We start from the raw sequence: 13,568 nt of genomic DNA on the forward strand, positions 1-13,568 counted from the left end.
CTCTCCAGTTGCAGAACACAGGCTCCGGACGCACAGGCTCAGTGGCCATGGCTCACGGGACCAGCCGCTCCGCGGCATGTGGGATCTTCCCAGACCGGGGCACGAACCTGTGTCCCCTGCATCGGCAGGCGGACTCTCAACCGCTGCGCCACCAGGGAAGCCCAGGAAATAGACTTTTATGACTAAGCATTTGGTTTCGGCATTTCACTAGCCAACGTATAAAATCCTAACATTTCAGAATGAGAAGGGACCTATGGGCTGTCTAAATCTCACCTCCTCACCAGAGTACAAGAAATCATTGTACAAAAGGCATATGCGAATTATTATGGCTTCATCATTCTGTTTCTTTTGATATTACTATGTCTTGCCTTATATCTTCTCTGAAGATATCAAATAAAATCCTTTTGATTAAAAACTTATATAGAACACTTGGCTAGCCATTTTATCTTGTTTTATAGAAAAGGATAGAAGTGGAAGAGTATTTACAAGTCAGCTATCTTGAGGACACTAAGGGTAAGCCAGGCTGAAGTGAAGATGGTTTACTGATTTATACTTATTTGATATCTGTCATCACAAAATTAAGACTGCCTGACTTGAACAAAGCAATCTTACGAGATTCTACTTTAAATATGATGGTCTACTTATTTGTTTGTCTAGGGAGATTATATTTCTCTTTATATGTTTAGAATTTGAATTTCCCCATCAACATGTAACATTAAGTGTGCTATTGCTTTTCTGATCTGACTAAAATCAGCTCGGTTGTTTGAATTAAAAAAAAAAAATCACTGTACAGAAGACCTGTGGATGGTGGTCCCTTCTCAGCTCTAGCTCTGGGCTCACTCTCTCACCTGGGAACCTGTTATTTCATTGCTGGACCACTCTTCATGTTAGACAGTTCTTATTTTCAGGGAACTAAAATCAACTCCTAGAGTTTCTGCCCACAGATCCTAGTGGGGTCCACTGGAGCAATACCGATAAGCCTAATCCTTCATCTAAAATGAGGGTACTTGTCATTTAGCAGCTGGCTCTTCTCTCAATTCTGGAGAAGAAAAAGGATTTCACGGCCTTAACCCTACATCATTCCATTTAATTTCCTTCTTCATGCGAGTTTAGATTGTTACTGACATTCTTTTAAAAATAGTGCACAACTGAACACAATATTTCAGAAGAGAACCCGCGGTCGAATGGGATTATTGCTTCCTGTGATCTGACACTTCTTTACTAGTGATTCTTTACTTTTTTATTACATCCCCTTAATTCTCTCCTTTAGACTCCTTTGTCCCTTGCTCCCAGGAGCAACTGAAATAAACCAAAACAAAGCAAAATCAAAACAAACAAAAAACCCACATAGCATTGACACTATTTACTAGGTAAGTTTTTAAAGTGTGTTTGATAAAAATGAGAACTGGTAGGACCTGTCTGAACAGAGAAGTCATATGCATCAGAATCCAGAGAGTAAGTTACCTCATAATTGAAATTCTGTTTGCTTGTGGAATTTTGCCAAGTAAATCTATGGTGTAATGTTTAGAAACAGATTCCTTAAAAATTAGTGTTATCTCATCAACATAAACATTTTAACTTCTTGTCAAGTTAAATTACCTAAACATCTCAACTCAATAACACAGACATACACAGACTTACCTATACTGTGTAGTTTTAATGTAAGAAGAAATTTCAGTAAACTCCTAATTATTTGAAGTTTGGGAAAAACAAGAGTATTAAGTAAATGCTCTGGCTAACTGAAAGTTACCAAGTGTAAATAATTAATTTTCGATTACTTGTAAGACAATCACAGAACAAATACTTTAATAAACACTCATAGCTATACAAGGTAACTCGGCCTCCCTTTGACATACTGGAATGCTTGAAGCAGGTCATCACTGGGAAGATCAATTACCTTAGCCCAGGGCTGCATATAAAGCAGGTAATGGGCTTAAGCCAACACATACTAATAACTAGTAACCATCTCTCCCAATTTTCGACAATTCCAACTTCATGTATTTTTCCCAATATTCGCAATTCTTTTAAAGTACAGCTTAATATAACTAGGTTTCTCTATCTTATTGTTAATACTTAGGCAACATCTTCACAAATCAGAGAAAAAAAGTGTGTGACCACATGTCTTAGTATTTTATTTAAAGAAAAACGATTATACCTATCAGATATCTAGCAAACTGCCATTAAAAAACGCATATATAATAAACACAGAAATGTCTATAACACAGAAATATTAATAGCACTGTTATAACTTTTAAAAAACTGAAAATGACCTGAACTTATAAACTAATGAATTTACATCTATATAATGTAGTCATTTAAAATGATAATGTAGATCTATATTTAGTGATATGGAAAAATGTTCACAATAATTCTAAGTGAAAAAAGCAGGCAGTATCTATGGTGTAACCCCATTTTTGTTTATATACGTATGATTCCATTTTTGTTTCATAACCAGTGTATATAATTGTATATCTAGCTAACAACATATAAATATTACTACATTAGATATTATTCTATTTTTGTGATATATTATACACTTGTACGGGAAAATGTTTGAAGCCTGCACACCGAAACTAATAGCAAGTTATCTTGTGAGCAGGAGGGAGGACTTCAGGTGGTTTCTGTGATTGTTTTTTATATATCTTCTAATTTTCAATGAATGTGCAAGAAGCAAATGACAATAAACTTGTAATCATATTTTTAAATCCCTAATATCGGTTTCTTTTCTGTCATTTGTCTCTTACCTAGAAGATACAGAAGTGTATTGTATTAAAATCTCTGAAGACATACATGTATACACACACACACACACACACACACACACACACACACACACGCAGTGTCGTTGGTAAAAACTCCTGCAGGGGTTTCTGATATGCCCAGAGGTGAAACGCTTCCCACATAAAAGAGACACTGGTCTAGACTTAGGAGATGGAGACAGGCTTGTCAAGGGTTATGACAGGAACAATTTCCTCAAAAAGAACACAGTTCTCACCAGAAATAAGTAGAAGAGAATAAACATTAATCCTTGAGATTTTTCCAAAGTGTGCTTCTTCTATGTTCAATCTATACAGCCGCAGATCCCCGCAATCCATAGAATTCTCACTCAGAAAACAAAACTCACCCCAAACAACAAATACTCACAGCCCCAATTAGCCAAAGTATGTTCCCATTCTGTTATCCTCAAAGCCGGGCAGCCTCTTCCTGCATTTCTTTTAGGATGCAGGCCCTCTGTAGTGACTATTGGAGGTTTTCTTGAATGTCTCCCCTTACCTTTTTTAATACATATGGTTAATTCCAAAATAAAGTTCCAAACACTGCTTACCAAAATGAAAGAGATTTGAATGTCCTCATTTACTCTAAAATTCCACCGTATTCAAATCCCAACATGCCTTCATGCGCCTATAACTTTGCCAAAGCCAATTTACAGCACGCTGCCAGCCTGCAGCCTGGAGGATGAGTAACTTCTATGCGGGCAGGAAGCGCTGGCTGAGCAGCTGCAGAGGAGGGAGGAACTGAGGATGCTGTCCCAGGAAAGCAGCCCCGTCCTGCCCATGCACATCCCGCCCATCCAACCCACCCACGCACCAGCAGTGAGGGGAGGAAGAGACGGCATTCCTGCAGTCCGCACGTGTCATTGATTGCCTACCATGGGCCAGGCACTGTCCCAGGCACTGGAGATTCTACAGTGAACAAAACAAGACGGAAATCCCTGCTCTCACTATTGACAACAGCCAGGATACGGAAGCACCTCAAATGCCTATCAACAGACGACTGGCTTAAGATGTGGTATATATATACAATGGAATATTAGCCACCAAAAAGAATGAAATGATGTCATTTGCAGCAACATGGATGTACCTGGAGAATATTATGCTTAGTGAAATAAGTCAGACAGAGAAAGACAAACACTATTGATATCACCTACATGTGAAATCTAAAAAATAATACAAATGAATCTATATTCAAAACAGAAACAGACTCACAGACATAGAAAACAAACTTACGGTTACCTAAGGGGACAGGAAGGGATGGAGGAACAAATTAGGAGTATGGGATTAACAGATACAAACCATTATACACAATACAGATAAGCAACAAGGATTTACTGTATAGCACAGGGAGCTATACCCAATGTCTTGTATTAACCTACAGTGGAATATAACCTGCAAAAACAAACCAAAACAAAATGAATCACTACGCTATACACCTGAAACTAACGCAATATTGTAAATCAACTATACTTCAATGAAAATAATAATTAAAAAAAATATGAAGGACATTCCTCAAACTGTTAAAAAAAAATCCCTGTTCTCATGGATCATACATTGTAATGAAGTGAGAGAGAAACAAGATAAATAAAGCATAAAAGTGCAGTCAAGTCACAGATTATGGCCGGGGGGAGGCAGGAGACAAGAAAGGCTGTTCTGAGAAGGTGCATCTGACTGAAGGAAGGGAGGACGCAGTCCAGGAGGATATCTGAGGGACCAGCAAGTGCAAAGGCCCTGAGGCAGGAGAGGGGGCAAGCTTTCCAGGAACCGTAAGGAGGTCAGCTTAGCTTAGAGGTTATATAAGAACATCAGCTCTTACCTCTGCATGAGATGGAAAGCCACTGGAAGGTTTTTGAACAGAGGAGTGACACAATTAGATTTACATTTTTAGTCTACGGCCATATCACCCTGAACAAGTCCAATGTCCTCTGATTTACTTTTTTTTTTTTTTTTTTTTTTTGGCGGTACGCGGGCCGCTCACTGTTGTGGCCTCTCCCGTTGCGGAACACAGGCTCCGGATGCGCAGGCTCAGCGGCCATGGCTCACGGGCCCAGCCGCTCCGCGGCATATGGGATCTTCCCGGACCGGGGCAAGAACCTGTGTCCCCTGCATCATCGGCAGGCGGACTCTCAACCACTGCACCACCAGGGAAGCCCTGATCTACATTTTTAAAGGATCACTATTCTAGTTAAGAATAGGCTGAAAGGGAAAAAGGTTAGAAGTAGTGACAGCAGCTGGGAAGCTTCTGCAATAACCCAAGCAAGAAATGAGTGTCTCTCAGGACTTCCCTGGTGGTCCAGTGGCTAAGACTCGGCGCTCCCAAGGCAGGGGGCCTGGGTTCAATCCCTGGTCGGGGACCTAGATCCCACATGCTGCAACTAAGAGTTCTCATGCCACAATGAAGATCCCTTGTGCCACAACTAAGACCCAGTGCAGCCAAATAAATAAATTAATTAAAAAAAAAAAAAGTGTTTCTCAAATAACTAAAAACAGAACTACCATATGACCCAGCAATTCCACTCCTGGGTATTTATCTGGAAAAAAAATAAAAACTAATTCAAAAAGATACATATACTCCAATGTTCATAGCAGCATTATTTACAAATGCCAGAATATGGAAGCAACCTAAGTATCCATCAATAGACAAATGGATAAAGAAGCTGTGAGATACACACACACACACACACACACACACACACACACACACACACAGAGGAATACTACTCGGCCATGAAAAAGAATGAAATGTTGCCATTTGCAACAATGTGGATGGACCTGGAGGGTATAATGCTAAGTGAAATAAGCCAGAAAGAGAAAGACAAATACTGTATAATATCACTTATATGTGTAATCTAAAAAAATACAACTATCTAGTGAATATAACCAAAAAGAAGCAGACTCACAGATGTAGAGAATAAACTAGTGGTTACCAGTGGGAAGGGGGAGGGGTGAAATAGGGTTGGGGAATAAGAGGTACAAACAATTAGTTATAAAATATGCTACAAGGATATACTGTACAACACAGGGAATACAGGCAATGTTTATAATAGCTACAAATGGACTATAGCCTTTAAAAAGTGTGAATCACCATACTGTACACCTGTAACTTACATAATGTTGTACATCGACTACAGCTCATTTAAAAAAAAAAAGATCTGGGCTTCCCTGGTGGCGCAGTGGTTGAGAGTCCGCCTGCCGACGCAGGGGACAGGGATTCGTGCCCCTGACCGGGAAGATCCCATATGCGCGGACTGGCTGGGCCCGTGAGCCATGGCCGCTGAGCCTGTGCGTCCGGAGCCTGTGCTCCGCAACGGGAGAGGCCACAACAGTGAGACGCAAAACAAAAACAAAAAGATCTGAGTGTCTGTGGACTAGGCTGGCAGCAACAGTGGCAGTGGGATGAGGTCAGATTTGGAATTTATTAGAGGGCAGGTCCAACAGAATTTGCTGGCAGACAGTTTGTGAGAGAAACAGAGTCAAGAGTGACTCTAAGCTTTTTGGCCTCCATGTAAGATTTTCAAAAACATATATTTGGGCATGACTACCACTCACACTCAAAACAGGTTTGGAATCCAGAGTCAAGGAGACCTCTCAAGCTATAAAAGGTCATCAACAAGGAACTATAAACCTACAGTTTCTACGGCTCCACAACACCAAACCTACAAAAGAAATCCCCTGCAATACTAGTCACTTAGAAAATGTTAAGCTACTATACTTCTACTTATTCCCACCCTACTGTTTGTAGAGATTCATGTACATTTACGAGAAATTCATTTATTCTCATAAGTCACTAACAACATATTCTTTAATTCTCACTGTCCTCTTAGCCTCTCTGTGCAGTAAAGACTGCTAACCCCTGCTTGACGAAACTCCCCTCGCAGCCTCTGCGATGCTCTCCTGCGGTACCCGTGCCTTCCCAAGCCCTTCCCTCATCCCACTTCCTCACTTGACACACCCGAAGCTGATCTCTTCCAAAGATCTATCCTCGTCTGTTTCTTCCTGTCTCCACAGTCTTTCACTCAGCAGTTGTAATCACTTCGCACAGCAACCCCTTCAAAGGGGAGGGCACACAAATTGTACATCTCTAGCCTGACTCTCTTTGGGCCACAGTTTCCTACTTCACGCTGCATCCTTGACACGTCTTAGTACCCTGCAGCCTCTCAAATTCACAAAGTCCTAAACTGAGCGTCTAAGCCTCACTTTTCTCTTTGGCTAAAGCCAGGGGAGTGAGATTTTGAGTGACAGGCTCCACATCTTGGGCTTCGTTCAATGACTAACAAGGAGCAAAATGAGATCAGTGAGTCTCCTGATAATCGTTCCTTCTCTTTCCTCTGAATTTACATAACATGTTATCTGTCTTCTTTTTATGGTTCATGTTACTTTTGACCTGACATAAAAGTAAAAAGTGACAGATCTATTTATATATCTATATAACGTGTACACACACACACACACAGTTTTTCATTAATCTGATTGCTTTATATTCCCTGCTCCACTATACAATCATTCAGGATCTACTGATTCACTTTCTGTAACTTCTGTCTAGTACCGGTATACAGACTTTGCACACAGAAGGGCCACAAATATTTAATTCGCTGTATCGCAAACAAATGTATAGAAGACAATGGAAAGCGACCGAACATCAAAGCCAACTCAAAATCTTTCTTAAAGTCACTTCCTTTAAAACTCTCTAAATATCGTTATCACTTTGGTTGTGTTTTCCTCATTCTGCAATTTGCAAAGGTTCCTTACAACTAGGGAACCTTCCTAACACATTTTGTGAGAGCCTCAACTTCCTGTCTTTAAACCACAGGAAACAATCCATTTCTTCCACATATAGACAGACAGAGAGACAGACAAACCAAACTCAAGAGCAGTATTTTGAAGGCAGACAGAATTTTAAACATCAAAACAGCTGCACTTTCCTCTTCTAAATCCCAAAGACAGTCTTAGAGGAACCACTATTTCTAAATGTATCGTGCTCACTACGGCTCCTGGAAACTTCCTTACCAAAACGATCCCATCCGTTCTCCCCTTGCTACTAAAAGTGAGGCTACCAGCACGACCAGCACCGCCTGGCAACTTGCCAGAAATGCAAATTAATGGGCACTCCCCAGACCCACTGCACCAGAACCGCTCTTCAGGTAAACGCTGGAGAAGGACAATTCTACCCCATCTATCCCGCTAGTGGAGTTACATTTTGAAACCACACTTCAACATGTCATATGCCTCATAAAAAACCTTCAATGGCCACAGGATAAAGTCCAAACACCTCAGCAAAAAGTGAAGTATCTTCATAATTTAATTGCAACAATCTTCCCATTACATCAATAGACACATGTTGACGCGCTGCTACACACCAGGCACGTTGACAGGTAGCAAGGATGCAACTGAGGTCCCTGCTCCCACACAGCTTACCTTCCCGTGGGGGTAACTGCTCTCAGGACTCAACTCCCATCAACCCCATCACCTGTGTGTTCTAGTCAGACGACCTTACCCAGCCTTCTCCAAACACACCCATGCATTGTATCGACTTCATGCCAGGTTCACGCAGTTTCCTCTACCTAGAATTTCTTCCCCACTTGGTCGCTTCCACCGACCCCACACCCTGTCCTTGACTCAATACCAATCAGGCTGAAACAATCCCTCCTTTCTCTGGGCTTCCAACTATCCTCCAGCACAGCAAGGGCATCATCCCTAAATTGTGATTTGTATTTAAACATCTCTTTCTCCTTCCCGGGGCAGTGTGCACCTCAAGGGCAGGACCAAATATGATTCATCTTTGTAGCCATGGCACCTAGAACATGGCTTGGAATAAATAGGCATTTAATTAAATGTTTTCTAAAAAGCAAATCAGAGACAGAATTTTCTTTGTTCAAAATGCTTTGGAAATCCTTAGTATGACGTTCCTTTTTAATCGCATTCATTTAACTGACGGAAAATGTCCTTTGAAGGCACAATTAGAATTTTAAGAAATACCTAATCATTTAAATATAAGTGGTGTAAAAATTTCTTTAATCAAATATAACTATACATATATATAAGTGGTGTGAATGAAAGGGGTGGCTAAGACAGGTAATACAATTGCAGTTACAAAACAGAGCTCACATATTAATAAAATCGATTATTTTGGTGCATTTTATAAACTTTCCCAAGGCAACTCAAAAAATGTCTTAAACACTGACAGTATCACTGTAATATTTTTTTATTCTAGAGTAATGTTTAGAATAACATTCTTTTGAATATATCAATTCTGGCATGAATCTTTAAACCTAAATAGGAAAACAGGATCCCTCTTCCAGCAGGTAAGTCTGTTAAGACGAGTTTTCAGGAAAGAACTATGTGCAAAAGCGAGAGCCTGTTTCTAAAACAGATCAAGTAAAAGTGTTCAGATTAGAGAAAGGCTACCTGACACCCCTCCTATCGCCCTTCCTCCTTCTGTCCACAGCTTGGCATCTGAGGCACCGGCACGTAACCCCTAGGTTCCCTGGGAGACACTCAGGAGCCAAAGGAACAATGGAAAGAAAACTGAAGTATAGGCTGGAAAACTTCTGTCCTACTCCCCAGTATTATAACCTTAGGAAAGTAATTCTACTGTTTGGGTCTCAGTTTCTTTATATGAAAATAAGGAAAGCCTGGGTTCCTTCCCATTTAAAATGCTATCATTTTCAAATATCCTCAACTCTGTTAACAGAGAACATGTTAATTTACCTGAATCCCATGGTCCCTTTCAGGATGCAGACACATGGTTAGTACCTGGATTTGATTTCATCAAGTGACCCATCGTTCAAAGTGTCCAACATTCATACCCCAAATATGTATATTCATTTAAAAAGTACATATAAGTAATGTCATCAATATCTATATTTCATATTAGCAAAGCTCACTTTCTTAGACAAAAATAAATATAAATAAAACTTACTGTCCCTGAAGCCCCGTCATGGATATTAATGAGCCCCTGCCCTGCGCGGAGGAGAGAGAATAATCGTGGCAAGAGCCCCTGTCCTTAAGATTACAATCTGGCCTCAAGCACAAATAGTGTTTCTATGAAGTAATGAGACATTCACATGAACATATCAAACTTTTTTAAGAAAACCATTGCAATACCATTTTGCCAGGTCAATAAGAATATGTAAAAAAAAAATTTTTAAGTTGTAACTAAGTGAGGTGATGGATGTATTAATTAACTTAAGTGTGGTCATCATTTCACAAAGTATACAGATATCAAATCATCACGCTGTACACTTTAAATATATACATTTTGGCCAATTATACCTCATGCTGGGGAAAAAAAATACCGTTGAGTCTCCTCTCCTGCTCCCCCCAAAAAGAAAACGTGGAAGTAAAGAGAACATTTTACCCTGGTGTAAAGCTGTGCTTCTCAAATTTGAGCACGCACAGGACTCACTCAGGGAAGTGGTCACGATGCAGTCTCTCCATCAGTAGCCCTGCTATGAAGGCCGTGATGCTGCATTTCTAATAAGCTCCCAGGTGACACCATGGACCACGCTGGAGGTGCAAAGAGATAGAGAATATATTCTACACAGTAACAAGCTTCCCAAACAGATGCATTCTGAAAATATGTAATCTAAAAATTCACTTTTTTTTTTTTTTTTAAACTTCAACTGGGAAAATTCTATGCAGCCAGACCCTGGCTCAGAGCCCAGCATCCCAGCCACACTCCTTTTAAAAATAGGTTTTCAAAATGCCTAGCATTTTTTTAAAAAAGAATAGGATATTTGCCTAATATTCTGGCAAAGTTCTTGATACTCACCAATCCAACTACTTTAAAAAAATTTTTTAACATATTTATTTATTTATTTGGCTATGATGGGTCTGAGTTGCAGCATGCATGTGTGATCTAGTTCCGTGACCAGGGATTGAACCTGGGCCCCCTGCATTGGGAACGTGGAGTCTTAACCACTGGACCACCTGGGAAGTCCCTATTATTTTTTTTCATTAACTTCATCCTTCTTTCAATTTCCACTTCCTGCTCTACCATGGCATTAAACTGTGTCGCAAAATTGCCAAATCCCTGTTCTTGTTTGCCACGTATATGAAACCCCTTTTGCCATTTGCATATCTCCTGCAAAGCAGAGAAAGATTTCTTTCCTGGCAAGTTTTCTAAATTCTTTCATTTATTTATTTCTATTTCAACTTTACTGAGGTATAAGTGACATATAAAATTGTAAGATATTTAAAGTGTACACAGTGGTGATTTGATATACATGTACATGGTGAAAGGATCCCCCATGCACCTAATTAACACATCCATCACCTCACATATCTTTTTTTTTTAATGAGGACATTTAAGTTCTACTCTCTTAGCAAATTTCGATTATACAATACAGAGTTAGCAACTACAGTCACCACGCCTCACATCAGATGTTCAGACCTTATTCATCTTATAGCTGAAAGCTGGAACCTTTTTACCAACCTCTCCCTATTACTCTAAATTCTTTAAGATTCCCAGTGGCACACAGTACCATGCAGCAGAGTTATGGAATCAGGAAACCAACAAGAACTTTTGTACTTTCTCAAAGTTTGTAATTGCTTCAAATTGTCATCCCATGGAAAGGTCCTCTTTGCTGAGCAAAAATGCTACAAAACTAGAATTCAAGTTAGAAGGTCAACTTCAAAGGAATTTAGGATGCAAAGATCTTTCAGGCATCCAGGCAGTAACTTGATTTTCTAAGACTGTATTCTCAGCATTAAAGTAGCTCAAGAAGGGACTTCCCTGGTGGCGCAGTGGTTAAGAATCCACCTGCCAATGCTGGGGACACGGGTTCAAGCCCTGGTCCGGGAAGATCCCACATGCCGCGAAGCAACTAAGCCCGTGCACCACAACTACTGAGCCTGCGCTCTAGAGCCCTTGAGTCACAACTACTGAGCCCTCAGGCCACAACTACTGAAGCCCACGCACCTAGAGCCCAGGCTCCGCAGCAGAGAAGCCACCACGGTGAGAAGCCCGTGCACCACAACGAAGAGTAGCCCCCACTCGCCACAACTAGAGAAAGCCCGTATGCAACAGTAAAGACACAGCACAGCCAAAAAAAACAAAAAGAGAGAGAGAACAGGATTTCAAAAAAAAAAAAAATAGCTCAAGAAGAAAACATATGCTTCTACTTAGTGTTTTTTTCTTCTTGTTGTAAATTTTACTGTCCTGTTATTTTCTTATTTTAAAAAACATCTTCATTCTCATTCAATATCCTGGCAAATTTTTCATATTTCCCCATCAATTTTCCAGCACAGCTGTGGATTTCCAAGTCAAACTTTGTACAAACATCACCTGTCAAACTTTCGCAAGGAAGTGTCGTCTGCATCCTGACCTCTATCATTGCTCCCTTGCTGAGGCTGTGCTAAATTTCTTGGCAGAGCAAGACCCTTGCAACAGCCTCCTGAAGCCCCTTCCTTTTACGGGTGAGACCACAGAGAAGCAAACAGGTTCAAAGCCACACTGCTATGGAAACCAAGTCCCCTAGCATCTTCATTTGTGCACTTTCTAATAATCCACAGACCTGCACAGACAGCCAATTATGAGAAATAAAAGCTATTTATAAACATTTACTGAAAAAGTTACTGATAAAAAATTCTATAAAAGGAATAGAAAGAGAATGCAGAGCACTTTATCTTAATGGAAAAAGAAAGGGCAGGGGCTTCGCTGGTGGCACAGTGGTTGAGAGTCCGCCTGCCAATGCAGGGGACACAGGTTCGTGCCCCGGTCTGGGAAGATCCCCCATGCCGCGGAGCGGCTGGGCCCGTGAGCCACGGCCGCTGAGCCTGCACGTCCAGAGCCTGTGCTCCGCAATGGGAGAGGCCACAACAGTGAGAGGCCCGTGTACTGCAAAAAAAAAAAAAGAAAGGGTAAACATCATAGTGAATTCTCAGGCCACTTCTCCTAGAACTGAATTTATAACAGCAAGTACTCTCTCATCTATTCCACCAGGCCAGGTTTCACAGCAAATCTCCACTATTCAGTAGAGGGAGGAAATCCTTTCTTTCTTTTTCTCTTTCTTTTTCTTTCTTTCTTTCTTTCTTTTCTTTCTTTCTCTCTCTCTTTCCTTCCTTCCTTTTCTTTCTTCCTTTCTTTCTTTCTTTAACATTATTATTCCTGAATGATTTAGAAAAAGTAACAGTTTCTTATTCATTTTGTGTGGCAAACATAGTATCAATTCCAAATGCTGAAAAAAAGCTAACTGAACGACAGCAAACAATGACAAAATTGTAGACCAATCTTACTTATGCCAACAATCTTGAAGAGTCTTAATAAAATAATAGTATTGATAAATGCAAATAAATAATGCACAGAAAGAACAGTGCAGGCATGCCTTGAAGATAATGCAGACCGCCACAATAAAGGGAATGTGGCGATAAAGTGAGTCACACAGTATTTTTGATGTCCCAGTGCACATAAAAGTTATATTTACACTATACTGCAGTGTACTAAGTGTGCAATAGCATTATGCCTAAAAAATCAGTGTACATACCTCAATGAAAAACACTTTATTGCTAAAAGTACTAAGCATCATCAGAGCGTTCAGCAAATCATATATTTTTTTTTTTTTTTTTTTGCAGTACGCGGGCCCCTCACTGCTGTGGCCTCTCCCGTTGCGGAGCACAGGCTCAACGGCCATGGCTCATGGGCCCAGCCGCTCCGCGGCATGTGGGATCCTCCCAGACCGGGGCACGAACCTGTGTCCCCCACATCGGCAGGCGGACTCTCAACCACTGCGCCACCAGGGAAGCCCCGTAATTTTTTTTGGCTGGTGGAGGCTCTTGCCTCAAAGTTGATTCTGC

At 40.6% G+C, this 13,568-nt stretch overlaps 1 protein-coding gene across 11 annotated transcripts in view; it reads right to left on the bottom strand.

Annotated features, from left to right (window-relative positions):
- Positions 1-13,568, bottom strand: part of VGLL4 (vestigial like family member 4) — a 165,657-nt gene that overhangs the window by 114,233 nt on the left and 37,856 nt on the right. The window contains exon 3 of one of the 11 annotated variants that reach the window (XM_089919723.1): positions 10,180-10,280. The exons of the other annotated variants lie outside the window; for them this stretch is intronic. The gene's annotated coding sequence lies outside the window, so the exon portion shown is untranslated. The remainder of the gene's footprint in view (positions 1-10,179; positions 10,281-13,568) is intronic. 11 annotated transcript variants of the gene reach the window in all.

The sequence above is a fragment of the Delphinapterus leucas genome, chromosome 10 (assembly GCF_059928025.1).
Source record: "Delphinapterus leucas isolate spDelLeu-1000000601 "Yukka" chromosome 10, BTC_Dleu_Yukka2, whole genome shotgun sequence".
Classification (NCBI taxonomy): domain Eukaryota; kingdom Metazoa; phylum Chordata; class Mammalia; order Artiodactyla; family Monodontidae; genus Delphinapterus; species Delphinapterus leucas.